General features: G+C 29.6%; 1 long non-coding RNA gene across 1 annotated transcript; it reads right to left on the reverse strand.

The window, feature by feature from the left end:
• Positions 1 to 5202: 5202 nt before the first annotated feature.
• LOC107448081 (uncharacterized) lies at positions 5203 to 13280 on the reverse strand. Its single transcript, XR_001584620.4, has 3 exons — positions 13115 to 13280; positions 9203 to 9432; positions 5203 to 5395 (listed from the first exon to the last, which is right to left on the reverse strand). It is a non-coding gene; the product is annotated as an uncharacterized LOC107448081 (long non-coding RNA).
• Between the last annotated feature and the right edge of the window lie 3301 nt (positions 13281 to 16581).

Below are 16581 nucleotides of genomic sequence, written 5' to 3' on the forward strand. Positions count from 1 at the left end.
AGAAATGAAATAGACGTAAATAAGGTATAAGTTACATATTCAGGGTTAACACAAAAAAAAAATGAACAATATAGTTGCTTTTAGTGGCCTAAAACATGAAAATAGTAGCCAAAAACTAGGAAAATAGTTGCCTAAATAAGAAGAAAATTCATCAAAAATATGACTAAAATTTTGTTAATGACTTAATTGTCATATACCATGATCTATTCAGTCAAGTTGGTGGCAAATATTTAATTTTTATGCAAGCGTAAATGTTTATATATATGAAAAGGGATTACTCAAATTCGAAATTCACGCATCGTAATATCGTATTAAATTTTTTTTTTTTGAAAGTCATGCGGAATTTCGTAGCAATAATCATTGAAAAGGCGATCGAGAAATGAAATAGACGTAAATAAGGTATAAGTTACATATTCAGGGTTAACACAAAAAAAAAAATGAACAATATAGTTGCTTTTAGTGGCCTAAAACATGAAAATAGTAGCCAAAAACTAGGAAAATAGTTGCCTAAATAAGAACAAAAATTTATCAAAAATATGACTAAAATTTTTTTACTGACTTAATTGTCATATACCATGATCCATTCAGTCAAGTAGGTGGCAAATATGATAATTTTTATGTAAGCGTAAATGTTTATATACATGAAAAGTGATTACTCGATCATATTCGAATTTCACGCATCGTAATTGCGTATTAATTTTTTTTATTATTTTTTTTTAAATAATCATGCGGAATTTCGTAGCAATAATCGTTGAAAAGGCGATCGAGAAATGAAATAGACTTACAATGGAGTCTGGTCAGATTGAACGAATTAAAAAGTGAAGACTCAAATTTGCAATTCAAAATTTTCTATATTTTTTATTTTTTATGAGAAAAAAAGTTCAATGTGTTCAAAAACTATCTTGTGGGATGCAGATTTCTCAATTTATGAAAAAAAAAAAAAAAAAAAAAAAAAAAACGTCGCTAGGGGTTTAGAAAAGTTTTCCAATAGTCTCCTTTTCCTGAAAACAGTTGCTTTTTTAGCCTTTTCAGGCAAAAAAAGTTGCCATAGTCGCCTTATGCAAAAAATAGTTGCATTTTAGTCAAATGTGGCAACCCTGAGTAAGCGAACACAATTCTTTTTAGTGCATACGTAAGCGAATAATTTTAATTTTCGTATATATAACTATTTATACCCACACTGTAAAAAATTGCATGTAAAATTATGATAAAAGATACTGGCATCCTGAATACCGGTATTTTTTACCGTCAAATTTTACGGACCAAAAAATCTGATGTAGCATAATTTTTACAGTAAGATTTACTGTTAAATTACTGAAGCACCGTAATTAAATAAATAAAATTTTGCTTTAAAAATGGTAAAATGGATTTTACGGATGATGCACTCAGGGATGCCAATGCTTTTTACCGTAATTTCTTACCTTGAAAAAACAACAGTTATTACGATTGTAGAAGTTGGTGAGCGGTAGCGAACAGGGAACTTAGCCCCGTAGTCTTTAAATAAAATTTCTTGATTTTAGAAACAAATTTGTTAGAACAGCTAATTTGAAGAATAAAACTCGAAATAAAAAAAAAAACTCCGAATTATCTAGCTTATCAACTAATTCTTATTGATTAGGAAAAAAATATACATTCAAAACTTTTATGTCTAAGGTACCGGAACAAAGATATTCTCTTCTAAATGAAATTTTTTTCATTTCTATGTAATTTATCTATATCACTGTCTATTACTGACAGGATGAATGAGTTTGGGTCAGTCATCCAACTCCATTTTATAGATGACTATCTAAGATCGATGTGAAGCATACATAAATTCTTGCAGTAGTTTAAAGAGTTAGACACGAATCTTCAGTTTTTTTTTCTCCTGTAAATTACATGAGTTCTGTTCACTTTAATTTAGAAAAATACTTCATTAACTATTATATTTCGTAAATTATATTAATTCCGTTCCCTTTAATTCTGAAAAATACTCCATTAACTATTATTTTTATAAATTATATAAATTATGTTTCTTTTAATTCAGAAAAATACTCCCTTAACTATTTTTTCCGTAAATTATATCAATTTTGTTCCCTTTAATTTATAAAAATATTTCATTAATTATTGTTACAAATTTTAAGAGATTTTACCATTGTTGTAAAAAGTCCTTTTCTAAGACATTTTATACGAAGTTTGTTTTGTTTGAGTATGCATATAAATACTGAACAGGAGATTACAAGTATTTCTAAAACATGAAAAATAAAGTCTATTTACTAGTACTAGTCGAAACACTTTTGAGTCTGAAGAGAAATGAATAAGAATTCTGAGGTAAGAATTTAAATCATACAAGGTGGAATTTCCGTAGTTTCAACATTTGAAACTTCATGGTTAACTCTAGCTTTTCCTGAACTCTCTTTTAATGTAATTAAATGTGTGCGAAAGAGAATTCATCATCAAGGGTTTCTCATACGCTATAGCTTCCGAATACAAGTTTAATTAAAATTTTATTTGCTTTAATTAACTACCACTAAAAAACGTAATTTGTAAGAATCTCAAATGTGGAGAGTATGCCTAAAACAGGGATGTCACAGGCGACTAAAAAATATAAAAAGTGGTAGAAACACAATACTTTTTTTTATTTATTTACTATCTCCTTAATGGTATACCTGCAAATGACGTAGTGTGGCTATCTCACTCCTGATTGGTCGTTGAAACGTGACTTTTGCTTACGTTAGCAACTGTTCTTTTCATTCTGTTTCGAGTAAACCAAGCCCTTTAAATATCGATTCTCTTAGGTGACGCACTTTATATTCTTACACAAAGATTTCACTTCCTCCACTATATATTTTTTACTTAACGCAAAGACAGCAACGACACCATGTAGAACATAAACTAACTAATATTGCATCGAAGTTGCTAGGTATACGCAAACAAAAATAAATCACAATAACAATAAAATACATAAACAAATAGTAAATCTAAGTTAAATGAAAAACGTAGACGAGAAACAATTATATTTCAACAAATTCCATGCATGATGTGGTGCTGTTTTTAATTAACTTCAAGCTAATTAACACTGTAACTTATGTATAGAAACTTAGCTCAACTTTGACACGCCATTTTGCTTATGAACGATCAACTGGCACTGACGTCATAGGTCACATGTTTAGGTATTGTGATCTTCTTCTTCTTAAAGTACAAGTACCCAATTATTTAATCGTAATTATTACAATAAATTACATTTCAAATTATTCATGAGTGGAATGGAGAAAAAAAATCATAATCTTTTGAAACAAATAGCATTTCTAAAATTTTTGATAAGAATAAGAAACGCCTTCGTTTATTTGACCTTAAATGCATCTGTTTAAAAAAAGGCAAAACTCTTTTAATCCTAGTCTATTAAATCATGAATACGTTAAGTTATAATCTGGCTACCACTAGGTAAAATATTTTCTAAAATTACAGAAATTCTGTAGTAGTGTCTGTTTACAATACTAACAACAGAAAACTTCAGTTGTATCAAGAGATTACTAAAAATTACGTCTACAATACGGATTTCTAAAACATGAGAAGTAAAAATAACGTCTTATAATTATTATTAGAGGAAGGTAAAACGAGAACGGAGTAAAAACTCATTTATATCTAGAGAAAACATGAATCGTACGAAAGGTCGGTAAGCTTAAAGTTTGATTTCTCAAGAGCTATTCAACCGATTTCGCTCAAATTTTCAATTTTGTCATATGAAATTACATTTTTTGAAATGGTGTAAAATTCATCTAATAACTCTTTAGTCTATTATTAAATAAAATAATAAATATATATTCAAAATTGTTTTTTTTATTATTTTTAACATGGAATTACCTCTGGATGAACGCATTTTATAATTACGTGAAAGAATTTTTCGACTAATTAAAAAAATTTTCAAGTTATGCAAAAAGTAATATAGTAATTGTTCTAAACTGTATACCGCTCTCTCAACCAAACAATAAGGACCAAATTTTCTAAATTGAGTCCCCCTCTTATTCTGAAGTTCAAGAAATCGAATGCAGCGAGAAAAAAAGTATATTTATTTAGAGAATGTACGTTTTTGTGTCTGATTTTCTGTGTAACTTCTTAAAATATCGTCTACACTAATTAATTAGCTAATTTAAGGTCATAATTTTCAATTTTGTTTAGTATTGGAATGAATTTTGGTTGTTTAATGAAATTGCTTTTTTGAATTTATTCAGAGCCTTTGTATTACTTTAAATTTTTCTGTTTCAAAAAAAAAGAAGAAAAAAAAGAGATTAAAGTGTGCTTATATTTTCATTCAGTGGATAATTCTTTCTGTTACCGACCATTTGTTTAAAAATTAATCTATATATTGACTTCACATCCAAATTTATAAATATTTATTTTATATATATATTATGGTTAACAGAATTATCTTTTTTTCGCAAAATGAATTCTAGTGAACGTGGTAGAACTTTCAAAATGTTGACAAAATTTACCAATATTCTGAAAGCTTTAGTTTCTTACTTTTATAATTATAATTTTAACTCTATAAATTATATTTGCAAAAAATGTAGCGGTTGGCAGCCCTGCAAATACATTTATCACGTGTAAATATGTAAATAGTTGCATATATTTTCTATTTTATTACACCTGGTTCTATTTTATTTCCTAATGATCTTTCTACCTAATAGAAGTGTTCCCTCTTCTAAAGATGAAATTCTTAGGCATCAGATATTCTTCTTTCCAGACCAGCAGGTCCATGCACAATGTTGTATCAGTTAATTAATTTAACTAACTTATGAAAATATCTCATTTTTCTATATTTGCTTCAACCGTATCTTATGTAGAAATCTTAAACTTGATAACACTACTCTTGTAGCAACTTGCACCGCTTCCTACTTTTAAGCATTTTGTAGGAGTTTTTTTCCCCAGCGGAACTAGAATACTAAGAAAGCTTGCATAATTTGTATTTACTTAATTCAGCTAGTATCAAAAAATAGAGCTCAATTAACGTCAAATCTTTTATAAAGTTGCTTGAGTTATTTATCCAATGTAGTTGTCGAATTAATTTAAAATTATGTTTGCTAAAAGAACAATCGAATAAGAAGAAAATAAATTAGCTCCCACTGAAAAAAATCGTAAAATGTTGCAAATAAGGAAGGGGAATATAATTTAAGCCCTTTGCTTAAAAACGAATATATCATGCCTCCGCATACAAAATGCTACAGGTTGAAAAATAATTGTATATTTTATTTGGAATTACTTTACATCCAAATAACAAATGAAAATGACAAAACTCAGCTTTTTTTTCTATTTCAAATGCATTTGCACATAGCCTGATGAGAATTTGTTTTTGAGAAATTTGTTTTAGTTTATTTTAAGAAGAAGCCATCATACTTCAATCTCTTCTTTCACAATTCACCTGAAAGAGAAAAAGAAAAATTACTAAAATAAAATATTTGTAAAAAATATTTAATATATATATATACGAGAATAAAGATCAAATAACTGAGAGGTGTATTCTAGAACAATCACAAATTATTAGGAAAAAACAAAGGTTCTAAAATTCTATATTAATTGTTAAAATTTAAAATTGGCTTTTTTTATCTAGCCATTTTTAATTACATGCAATTAAAGAGTGTTTTTTATTGCTGTTTCTCGAAATTTTTACCGTTTTTTAATTAAACTTGGTTCAGAAGGTATTTATATATATTTGGAAAATCTAGGAGAGATTGCGGTCAACGACGATCGGGATAAAAAGTACAGTACTCTCTCTGCGATTCCAGGTATTATACAGTGGCAGTACTGCAATGTATAACTTCAATGTGAAAGCTAAGTCATGCGAGTATCAAGGGTAAAACATTGCTATTTTACCCTTCGATAATTAACCGAACTATTATTTACTTTGTTACCATATGAACCATTATTTATCATAATTTAATTCGTGTTATCGTTCCGGCAAAAAAATCTTTGCTTTGTCTTGACTTTGTTTAGATTTTATTGCCAGTACTTTGTGTTTTAATCAGTTACATTATACTGACATTAATATAGATTTGAAATCAGCTCTCAGATATTGCACCATTATCTTCCCTGTCAAATGTGGATACTTTAATATAAAATAGGAATTTCAAAAGGTCATATTTTTATTATTATTACTTTAGAATCATTAACGATGTTTATGATTCTAAAAAAAATAAAGGTAACACTGAACTGAAAATAGGAATATTTTTCTTTTTACTCTAATTAAATTTACTAAATCTCTCTTTGCAAGGGCAATTTCCTCATATTTGAAACAATGGTCAATTATACTTGCAAACGAGGTGAGTCCTAAATTAGTTAAGCTCAATTAAAAGCAATTTGTTTTTTCCTTATCCATTTAGCGAAAGGAAGTTAGTTAAATTTATTTCACAATCTGCGAGCGAAACTGTTACTACCTAAGATGTTTAATGTGCCGCTTTAAGTATTTGAATTGTGTGATAAATTATCATCATTATATTCATATAATATACACTGAGTTTCTAAACAAAAGGAAACTTCTTCTCTTCCTGTAAAAGACGTGGAAAAAAACTTACGTCTGAACGTCTATTTAGAAAGCTTTCGGAAAGGGTTCATGCAAAAATATTATAATAATAAAGAGGGAAGAAGGCATAAATCTATTTTCTTTTAATAAAAGCATTTCTAAAGAATACATTTTATTAAAATAAAATAACCCCACACAATGACTTGAAAAGCTTTGGAACAGCTCGCGCCAGCGGTAGCCAAATTGTGTTCCGTACAACACTAGGGCTCCGTTTACAAGCAGGGGTAGGTTCCAAGAGTTAGTACTTTTTATATCCTCTGTTTTGAAACCTCTGATAATATTTCAATCCAACCTATAATTCATTCTTTTGAAATTATTTTAAGAAAAATTTCGATGAAATAGAAATGAAATATTTTTAAAAGAAAATATAATATTTCTAATAACATTACATTGAATAAATTATGAAAAGAACAAACCTTTATAAAATATTGCCTTAGTATTTCTTATTGCGCTTTTCAAATTAAAATAAAATAATTAAATTCTTTAATCGAAAAATATGTCTTCCTAATAACCCTTTTCAACGTTTATAGTTCTTTTAAGTTTTGATTTCAAAATAAATCGTTATTCGGCCTATTTTATTCATTTTCAGCTTATTTATACACACAAAAACTAAATCCATAACTAAACTAGATACAGTACAAGGAATGCAAATTCAACTGACGGACATAAAACCTAAATTAAGATTATTAATGATGAAAAATTTCTTCTAAATAAATATTTTAAAAATAGTTTTTCAAAGGTTATAACGAGATATGATTATAACTTTTATAGTAATACAATCACGAGATCTGGCCCGCCGTTCTCACTGACAAGCAGTCTCTCTTTTCATTTTGTGATTGTCAGATAGTAGGATATCTTAAGACTGCTTTTCGAAATCTCTGTAGTTGCATGAAATAATGAGTTTTTGCGAATAATGTGCTATTTTCATAACTGATATGCGTTTGCAACAATTACTCAGGACTGTTAGATTAAGTTAAACCTATCTTTAGCCAGCCTTCTATGTTTATTCTGAAAGTGGTGCAAAACGTGAGAATGGAGAAAAGACACAGTTTTGTGGTCTAATTTTTTTAGTATTAAAAAACTAACTCCAATGCAGCCTTATCAGATGGATAATTAAAGTTAGTAACAAAATGGGAATAAGACATTGATTTTGATAAGTTTCTTCCAGGTGAAAAAATGTCTCCAAATTGGCAATTTTCAAATAAGTTCAATAAATTTTAAAATATTTTGGTTATTTGTCCATTCTTAAGTCCAGATAATTCTTCAGAGAAGGATGGCATATACAGTTTAAAATAATTGGCTTCAAGTTCATTGGCTTAATTGGTACTTGAACTGTGGCTTTTTTATTTTTCTTGGCGAAAGAGGTTCGAAAAACCATGTTAAGGTTGGAAAACCTGTATTTACCTGAAGAATGTAACCCTCCAAGAGAGGAAATTTTTCTGTAGATAGAACCTAGTTCAGACACTAGGTAATACAGATTCAAATCTAAGAGATGGACGTTTCTTTTTCATATTACCCATGACTTGCATCATTCACAAATTTGACAAAAGTACCTCAAGTGATAGACGGATCATGGGTTAGAGTTCCATCTCTATCGAAATAACCAGTAGAGGTTTTCGTAATTTTTTCTCTCTATATGAAATAAACGCAAGAGAGCGTTCCGTTAAAAAGAAAAGTACGAAGAAGAGAAGATTTGGCTCTTTTACTTAACTCAGTTGGGCAAATTTATATGGCAGCTTTTTTTTTTTAACTAACTTAAAATAATATAATTTTTGAAATGTAACGAAAATCGGAGTTTAGTCGGTTTTACTAACTATCATCTAAGTTGGGACGATTAATTCTTCATGTTAATGTGGTATCTTTAAAAAAAATCCTATCAGTTCTAACATAAATTTACTGTTATTATTAATTTTATTTATAGCCTTGGGTTCCCTAGGTATAATATAAGAGCTTCAGCACAGCTTAGAGCTACCACTTTAATATTTCTTTCTACATTGCATCAATTGTTACATATGGTAAACGACGGAAGTCATATTTTCATACACGAAAAAAAATTGAACCACTGTACTCTATATTTTTAACTAATGTTGTCCAACTGATTGCAACCTACCTTAGAATTATATGGAAGTCCATATAAACTCAAACAGAAAATTAAAGTAGGGCAAAATGAGAATAAGAGGCTTTAAGTACCGTTTGAAAATTTATTTATTTTTTAATTTTTATTTTGTTAGGTATTTAATAGTGTATGTAAATTTAACCCTTTCGGGACAGGTAAGTCATAAATTTATTCGTAAGGAATCAGTATCAGGATGGCAAAAAATAAAAAGCAGTAGCTTAAGTTTGGGCATAGCTAATTTGACAGATTTATTTTTGCTTTCACTTTAAATCGAGCATATCCAATCCACGTGTGTAAAAACTGTAACTATACAATTTTTAATTTGAACTAAAGTAATGGTGAATTAAATAGATCAAACAATTATAACCCTGTCCACAAATAAACTGCTTAAGAACTGCTTTGATTACCAGTTTTATCTTTTTACCCTGATTGATACGCTTTTATGCAGACACGTATTTGTGACAGTTAAAAAGGAAGAGTTAAAAAGGAATGATTTATAGTATATCTTTTCTAAAAAAAAATATAAGCATTACCAATTCATATAAATCTACCAATGATAGACTCCTGCGTATGGATAATGTGCATAGGGTAACGGGACAGCTGGTACTCCTGGTACACCTTGGTACACTTTGCCTGTGACAGCGCTGGAGACTTGGCCTGTGGTGTAGTCATAATAATTACCTACATGATCTTTAAAACCACCTGAAACTGGCAGTTGGGCAAATGCTATAGACAGCATGGCAAACAAGACAACGAGGCACACCTATAAAAAAATAAAACGGGAATATTAAAAATTATCAAAAATAATCCTTAGCCTATACAAAAATCAAGGAGTACAAACAAAAGCGAAGAATTAAAAACCAAAATAAATAAAACTCATATAATTAAGTATCAAAATTTTATAGACTTAGACTGAAGTTGTGTACAGAGTCTCTTCACTCTTTCATCTGTAATAGAGCCCATGGGCGACTAATACAATGGCAGTATAAGTGGTCAGCGTGATACAGAATGGTCAGAGAAATACAGCAGCAACAGCAGACTTTAGTTTATAGTGCTGTCCTACTTCTAGCTATGTTAAGAGTTAGTAATTGGTGGAATACTCCCGAGGGGGGGAAGTCTTAAGTTTATCACAAAATAGATATGTTGAAATATAAATTAAAATAAAAGGTGGTATTAAAAGGCTTTGTTTTTGTTTACCTTTATTAGAATTGTCTAAAATGTTTTTTACATTCTTCAATAGTACAAAAATAGCCATACATTTTAAAATATTACGTAAGGAAAATTTAGGACAAAGTTTTAATATCGTAGTTCCATTATAAATGTATAGTAGAAAAACTTTAGAATCGTATTCTACCATTATTAATTGCATGTCTATTCACTTAGGACAATGCTTTGATAAAACTGAAAGTGAAAACAAAGTTCAGCTTGTTTCTGATTAGATTAGGACAATTTAAAGAAAATTAATATTAAAATAAATATTGCTAGATGGGACTTCTTTTTAATAAATAAAAAATTATAAATTAAGTATGGGAAAATAAATGTATAAATAACATACCTGCAATCGTCTCTCGATTTGTCAGAATATTTTTCTCAAACGTCTGTAGTAGTGTTAAATTTTATTCATTAGCACTTTATCATTGATTGAATAAATTAGATTAAAAATCGTTTTGTCCACTACACAATTTTTAAATGCGAGCAAATTTAAACAAATTAAATTTACTCCTTATTTGATATTTCACCAGTTTTATAGTGAGAATCTCAGAGGTATATGTATATACCTCACCTCTTATAGATTCAGGGGGCTGCCACCTTCCTACGCTTTTTAGGAAAATGTCTTCTAGTAGTAGCTAAATTGAAATTTTAGTGGAAGAATCTTTGTTTTGTAAATTTAATTTAAATATTCTTTCCACACCATTACGAGCAAGTGATACCCCTGAGAATAGTTTCATCGTGATGAGACTTTTAAAATTTTTGCAAAATTACCGAAAAATTTGGAAACTTTGTTTTTACTTGTTTACTACTCTATAAAATGTTTTTCAAAAGGAGTTGTAGTTGACAGCCCTGTGTATTGTGTATTTTATTTTTCATAAGTATTTAAATTATTTATATGTCACAGCAGTTAAAATTATCATAAAGTAATATCATTGAACCTTGACCACTCTTTTATAAGATGTGATCCCCCTTTTTCAAAAAATAAAAATTCTAAATTATTAATATTGATATTATGAATGTAAAGTATTTTATGGGATATGGTAAACACTTTAGGTTTCTTTTTTTTCTAAAATGACGAAAAATTTTCTGACCTTTCCAATTAAGTATTTATACATTGTATTGCACATAGTATTGTATACATGGTATAATGCATAGTAATGCACATAGTAGTAGTCAACAAATAAAATTCAGAATTTGAACTTTTAACGAATAATGCAACATAAAACTAATTTTTATGGACAAACATAGAATTTGTTCGTTACAAAATGACACTGAAATAATTGTAATCATGCATGATGAATTTATATTAATTAGATTACTTTTAAATATTATCGACCATAAGTTAAAAAAAGGAATAAGAAATGTGAAATTATTACCTGATAGAAAACTTCATACGCTTCAAAAATATACAAAATTGAAATTGTAATATTTATATTACAAAATTGATATCAACTTTGCTTCTTTTTGAAGTGAAGTTTTCTATCAGGCAATATCTCACCGTTCTAGTTTCTTGGGATTAATTTTTTAATGTGAAATAAATTTGAATGTAATCTTTGATAACCAAATTTACTTCCCCTGAAATTTTGAGTTAACGTAACCTGGACCGGGTATGATTACAGCTTTCCCGAAAAATGTTTTGGAATAACAGGTTTTGAAAGCACATAAATTAAGATTTTGGAATCACAGCTTAAATAATAGTCGATGATATACTTTCTACTGCTACATTTTCGGCAACAAAAAAAACGGTCGATCTGTTAGTTATCAGAGATGTCAACTGCTCCGCTTTCTGTAAAAGTTTTAATAAATTGGTAGCGAATTTTATTGTTAAATCTGTCGACAATTTTGAACTTACTCTTTATAAGAGTAAACATGAGATTAATCATCACCTCCTACATCAGAAAGCCTCCGCACGGTATTTTATTAGTAGTCTGCGCACCCTATTTAAAAACTGAACCGTTGTGCGCATTAACTCAAATTTTATTTTAAAAGTAATTGAGAGAAATTTATCATATATATTTGAGAATTGAATGTGCGGTGGTTGACAAATGAATAAGACAAACCAATGATATTCATACATTAAACAAATTTTTAAACATATATTTGCTGCCACTTTCTTATTTTTACTAGATTTTCCATTCAATGGGTCTTTCGTAAACTAGCATATAGATTTTTAGCTGTCTGATCGAACTATCGATACGAAACCGTGTGGAGGCTTTCAGTGTTGGATATTTCGAGTGAATTTTTAATTTATATTATTATCGTTACTAAAATGGTTTGAAGAAATAAATGTAATATAGAACACACAAAAGTAGTTTTATTTATATACACAGATGCCAACTTGCTCCTGACAACGAATAAATATTTTCAAGTGGTAGTTTATTAATTATGATTCCTGGTTTAAAAAATTCAATTTAGTAGATTTTTATCCACCACTATCTAAACAATTCGTAGGCTTGAAAAATTCACCACTTTTTCTTGCTAAATCCTTTAAAAGCTAGAAAAATTTGTAATGTTTTATCGCGTGGCCAGACGAGCAAGCCATGTAAAACTATCGGGGCAATCAACGCGTTAATGCATGCGTTCATATAAAGGTAAATTTCGAGGTATCTTCATTCCGGCACCTGCCTCTTCAATTAAGTTTGAGTTAAAAGTACAATAATGTGAATTATATACAAAGAAAAAAAAATCCAAATAATATAATACAATATTTTGCAAGAACGAAAAAGAAATATTTACAAGTAGCGGATCCGATTGAGATAGTACAAGTTCGCAAACAATCGAAATCAGTGACTAACACGGGAGTAAACTACATCATCCCTCTGCCTTGCCTGCCCCCCCCTATCAGTACCATCATCGCAGGTGCACAGAAAGACGACTCATTTATTGGGAATTAAATCGGGAAAGAAAAACTGAAAATGATTCGCACTATTTACAATGGAATTTTTAAAGTGTGCTTTCAGAAAGAATATAATGCAGTTAAGTTGCATTTCATAGGATGCTTCTAATTTTTTATATGTAGTGGTGAAAAAATTTTTTAAAATAAAAATCACTGCCCTGGAAAATATTTTTTTTACAAAGCGGATCAAGTTGGAATCTCTGGGTCATTTTAGCAATTTTTTAATATATAGATTTTAATAAATAGTGGCTAATAATTTTGTCCTGTGTGTACCAATATTACGATCGAGCATTTAACAGCTTTTTTCGGAGAAGGAAGAAATTCATGAAAAACTTACCACTTTATTCATGATTAAATCGGATGAAATGTAAAAACGGTTCTAAAAGTCTGCAATAAATCAGATGATTATCGTAATGCCGAAACGATACATCTTTATATAGAGATGCTTTGTCCTTGCCCCACCCGAGACCATCCTTATTTAAATCAACAACGGATGATTAACTAAACCTGTAATTTCCAGATTCAGTATAAAGCTGAAATGGGAAATGAGACGATAATTTTGAAGGCCGAGTCTATCAGAACTTAAAATCATTATTTTATTCATTATTTATAAAAGCAGTGTTGATGTTGTTTACTTTGTTAAGTTAAAGTTTTGACCATTGCTTTTGTTGGAATTATTTTATGCAAATAAATGGATGTTTTTCCCACTGTTTGAAACAAGGTTATTATGTATGATTGAGAGTGGGTAGTTTTGAAATATATTTTTTTACTGAGTTATATCAACTTATCAGTTTGTACCGAAAAATATGCCTCTGTGATTTTATGATTTAAGCATATGCATTAATCATAAAGGATTATTATGATTTGAGCATTACAGGGTGGCCACAATTAAGAGCAATTGGTTTTTAGAAATTTTATAAGTTAAAGAATTTAATTTCACTTGACTGATAGAAATCTGATGGTCAGATTTAATATGTATATTTAATTTAGAAATCTTTTTTGATATAAGATAAACCACTTTTTTACAGACTATGCAGCGATGACAACTACTCCAAATTTAACAAAATATTTTAAAAAAACGTTAGTGAACTATAATCTAATATCCGTAGATTTTCCGTTAATTTCACCAACTTTTTTAAAAACTCAGTACAGTGCAATTATAACAAGGTGCTGAGATGCCAACTTCCTCCGCATCGAGAAAAAGTATTTTGTATCGGTAACGAAATTTTATTTTTTTTGGTTTATAATTTGACCTATTTTATGTAACTTTTCCACATCTACATATGAAAAATTCAAAGTATCATATTAAATGCAACTCTATTACAGTGACACTTTTAAAGAGTGGAAGTAAATATCCTTCACCAACAAGTTTTCGTTCCTAATTTACCTAAATTAGAAGAGAGCTGAGCAGTCGGCTTATTTATACCCATGTGAAATATTTTTTATTTCATTTATAGCCATCGTTGAACAATCAACTCATTTTGGGTTTACGACTACTAATGTCTAACTCCGTAGGCTTGTCATTTTGAAGGCAATTCAGAAGACAAGCGAACTCCTGGCTCAAGTATTGGGAGAAATTTGCCTTCGTGGAGGACTTTTTGATGGAACTAACCCGCATTTGCGTTACATTTAGAGGAAGACTACGGGAACTTTTCACGGTTAGCCTGACAGCAAGGGGAGTCTAATTCATGATGCGTTTACCACGGAGGATACTTCACGTCAACACTGTGCTTGGTGCGAGCCAGAAGCTGGATTTAGGCGCTCTATCCTCTGAGCCACGATAGAGATTCTCAACATTTATTACAGTTATTTTCCAAACACAAACACAGAACTAGTCTAGATGCCCCTCCAGGCAGCCGAATTTAACTCTTTAAAATAAAACTTATAATTTGAATTCTATTATTTATAAGACTGAAACAATGTCATTCTACACATTAAATATAATCAAAATAATTTATATTTTGTTACTATTTTGGATAGTTACTGTGAATGACAGAAATGGGTGGTTGTTGACTTCCACCGGTGAATGTTGTCAATCACGTAGTAGCTTTGGTAAACATCCGAGATGTATATTAGGTCTAGTTAAGTGCCACTGCACGGTATACATTTGCCCGGTATGCCCTACATCAATGTTTTTTATAAGGTCAAGTGCCACTGCCTAACATGCATTTAACCGGTACTCCGAACATTGAAGTTTCTCCTAATCTCTGTGCAGCATATATTAAAATATCGAATAAATATAATAATATCAACGATTAAATTAATATCAAATCGGAAGTAACAAATATTTCGGACATTCACCAAAGCGACTGTGTGATTGGTGACATTCATCAGTGTAAGTCGACATTCTCTTGATTTCGATCATTCACGGTAAGATATACACAGCTACTAAATTTATTTATTAATTTGGGGGTTCCGCCAAAAGAGGCTCTATCCTTTAGGATTCCGTAGCCGTAACAAATTGGGGACCGCTGGCATACACATCCGAAACACGTTTGTTAAAAAACTGCGTAACATAAGAGACTATTACAGTTTTTTTTTCGGTGTTAAAATAAGATCAGAAAAAAGAGAATGTTCTTTTACGAGGAATAAATCCGATACGAGTGTCTCATAGTTCAATTCCTTTAATCCACGTACACAGATAAGACGTCTTCCCAATTTGCAACAAGCAGAGCGTATCCAATGAAGTTAACAGACCAAGTTTTTGTTTCCAATCAACTTTTATCTGTATCACGCGTGATTCATGGAGATATTATGAATCTAAAATTAATTTTATATCTGGAGAAACTGAATAACGAAGCGTTGCTGCGAGCAGCGAAAGCGTTTGGATTTTTAGATGGAGAGGAAGTAACGATGCTACGCTTCACTGATTTCATGACTTCTGTTAATAAGCTCGATTTGTTTTCGTGTTACTTTAGAATGATTTATAAAGTTTTTAAGCCTATAAAACGCAAACAAACACTTAGAAACAATTGTCTACAAAGTATGCGTTATGTAAGGCACGATTTAAGTTCAAGATGGATTATTTGGCTGGAAACAGTAGGGTTTTTTCCAGTTTAGAGTCCGGAAATTGTGCCAATTTTCGTTCATTTACTCTGGGTAAAATTATATAAAATTGGGAAGTGATTCATTATTCTGCTATTATTTCAGGTGGAAAATAAGATAAAATTAAAATAATTATTATGAAAAAAGCAGACGTTTGCAACTTATGCAAGTATTATACATACCCTTCAAAATTTGAGGTTAGTGCGATTTTTTTCAGTGGAATAAGTGCATTGGAGCAGAACTTTTATATTAAATAGGTATCAAATCAGAACTTACGAACGCTACAAATACATCCTCGTTAAAATTTAATCTCGTCGGCTGATTAATCACTAATTCGTCAATAATTGATCCTCGTCATGCCTCGCCAATAATTGATTTTGTAAATTTAAAAAATTTTAATGATGACTAACTGCTTCTTTTAGATCTAAGTAACTCCAAATAAGTGTAAATTTGAAAAATTATTGTTTGTAAGACCTTGTTTAGAATATTTTAGTTCGCCTTGTTTAGAATATTTTACATTTAACACAGAAATAGGCAATTATTTTTTATGCTGTATATCATAAACATAAATTATTAATATAAAAATAATATTTTTAATTTGTTTTTACCTAAATAATGATAAAATATGAAAAATATGTTTAATGAAAATTCTACGTTATAAGATTAAAATATAAATATCTTACTTTTTTAAAATATTTATATCTTACTTACGACTGTATTAGATATTTCTGAATTCCCTTGCAAGTAAATCTAGGAAAA

This window comes from Parasteatoda tepidariorum, chromosome 10 (assembly GCF_982258835.1).
Source record: "Parasteatoda tepidariorum strain Cologne lab strain chromosome 10, Ptep-v5.0, whole genome shotgun sequence".
Lineage (NCBI taxonomy): Eukaryota > Metazoa > Arthropoda > Arachnida > Araneae > Theridiidae > Parasteatoda > Parasteatoda tepidariorum.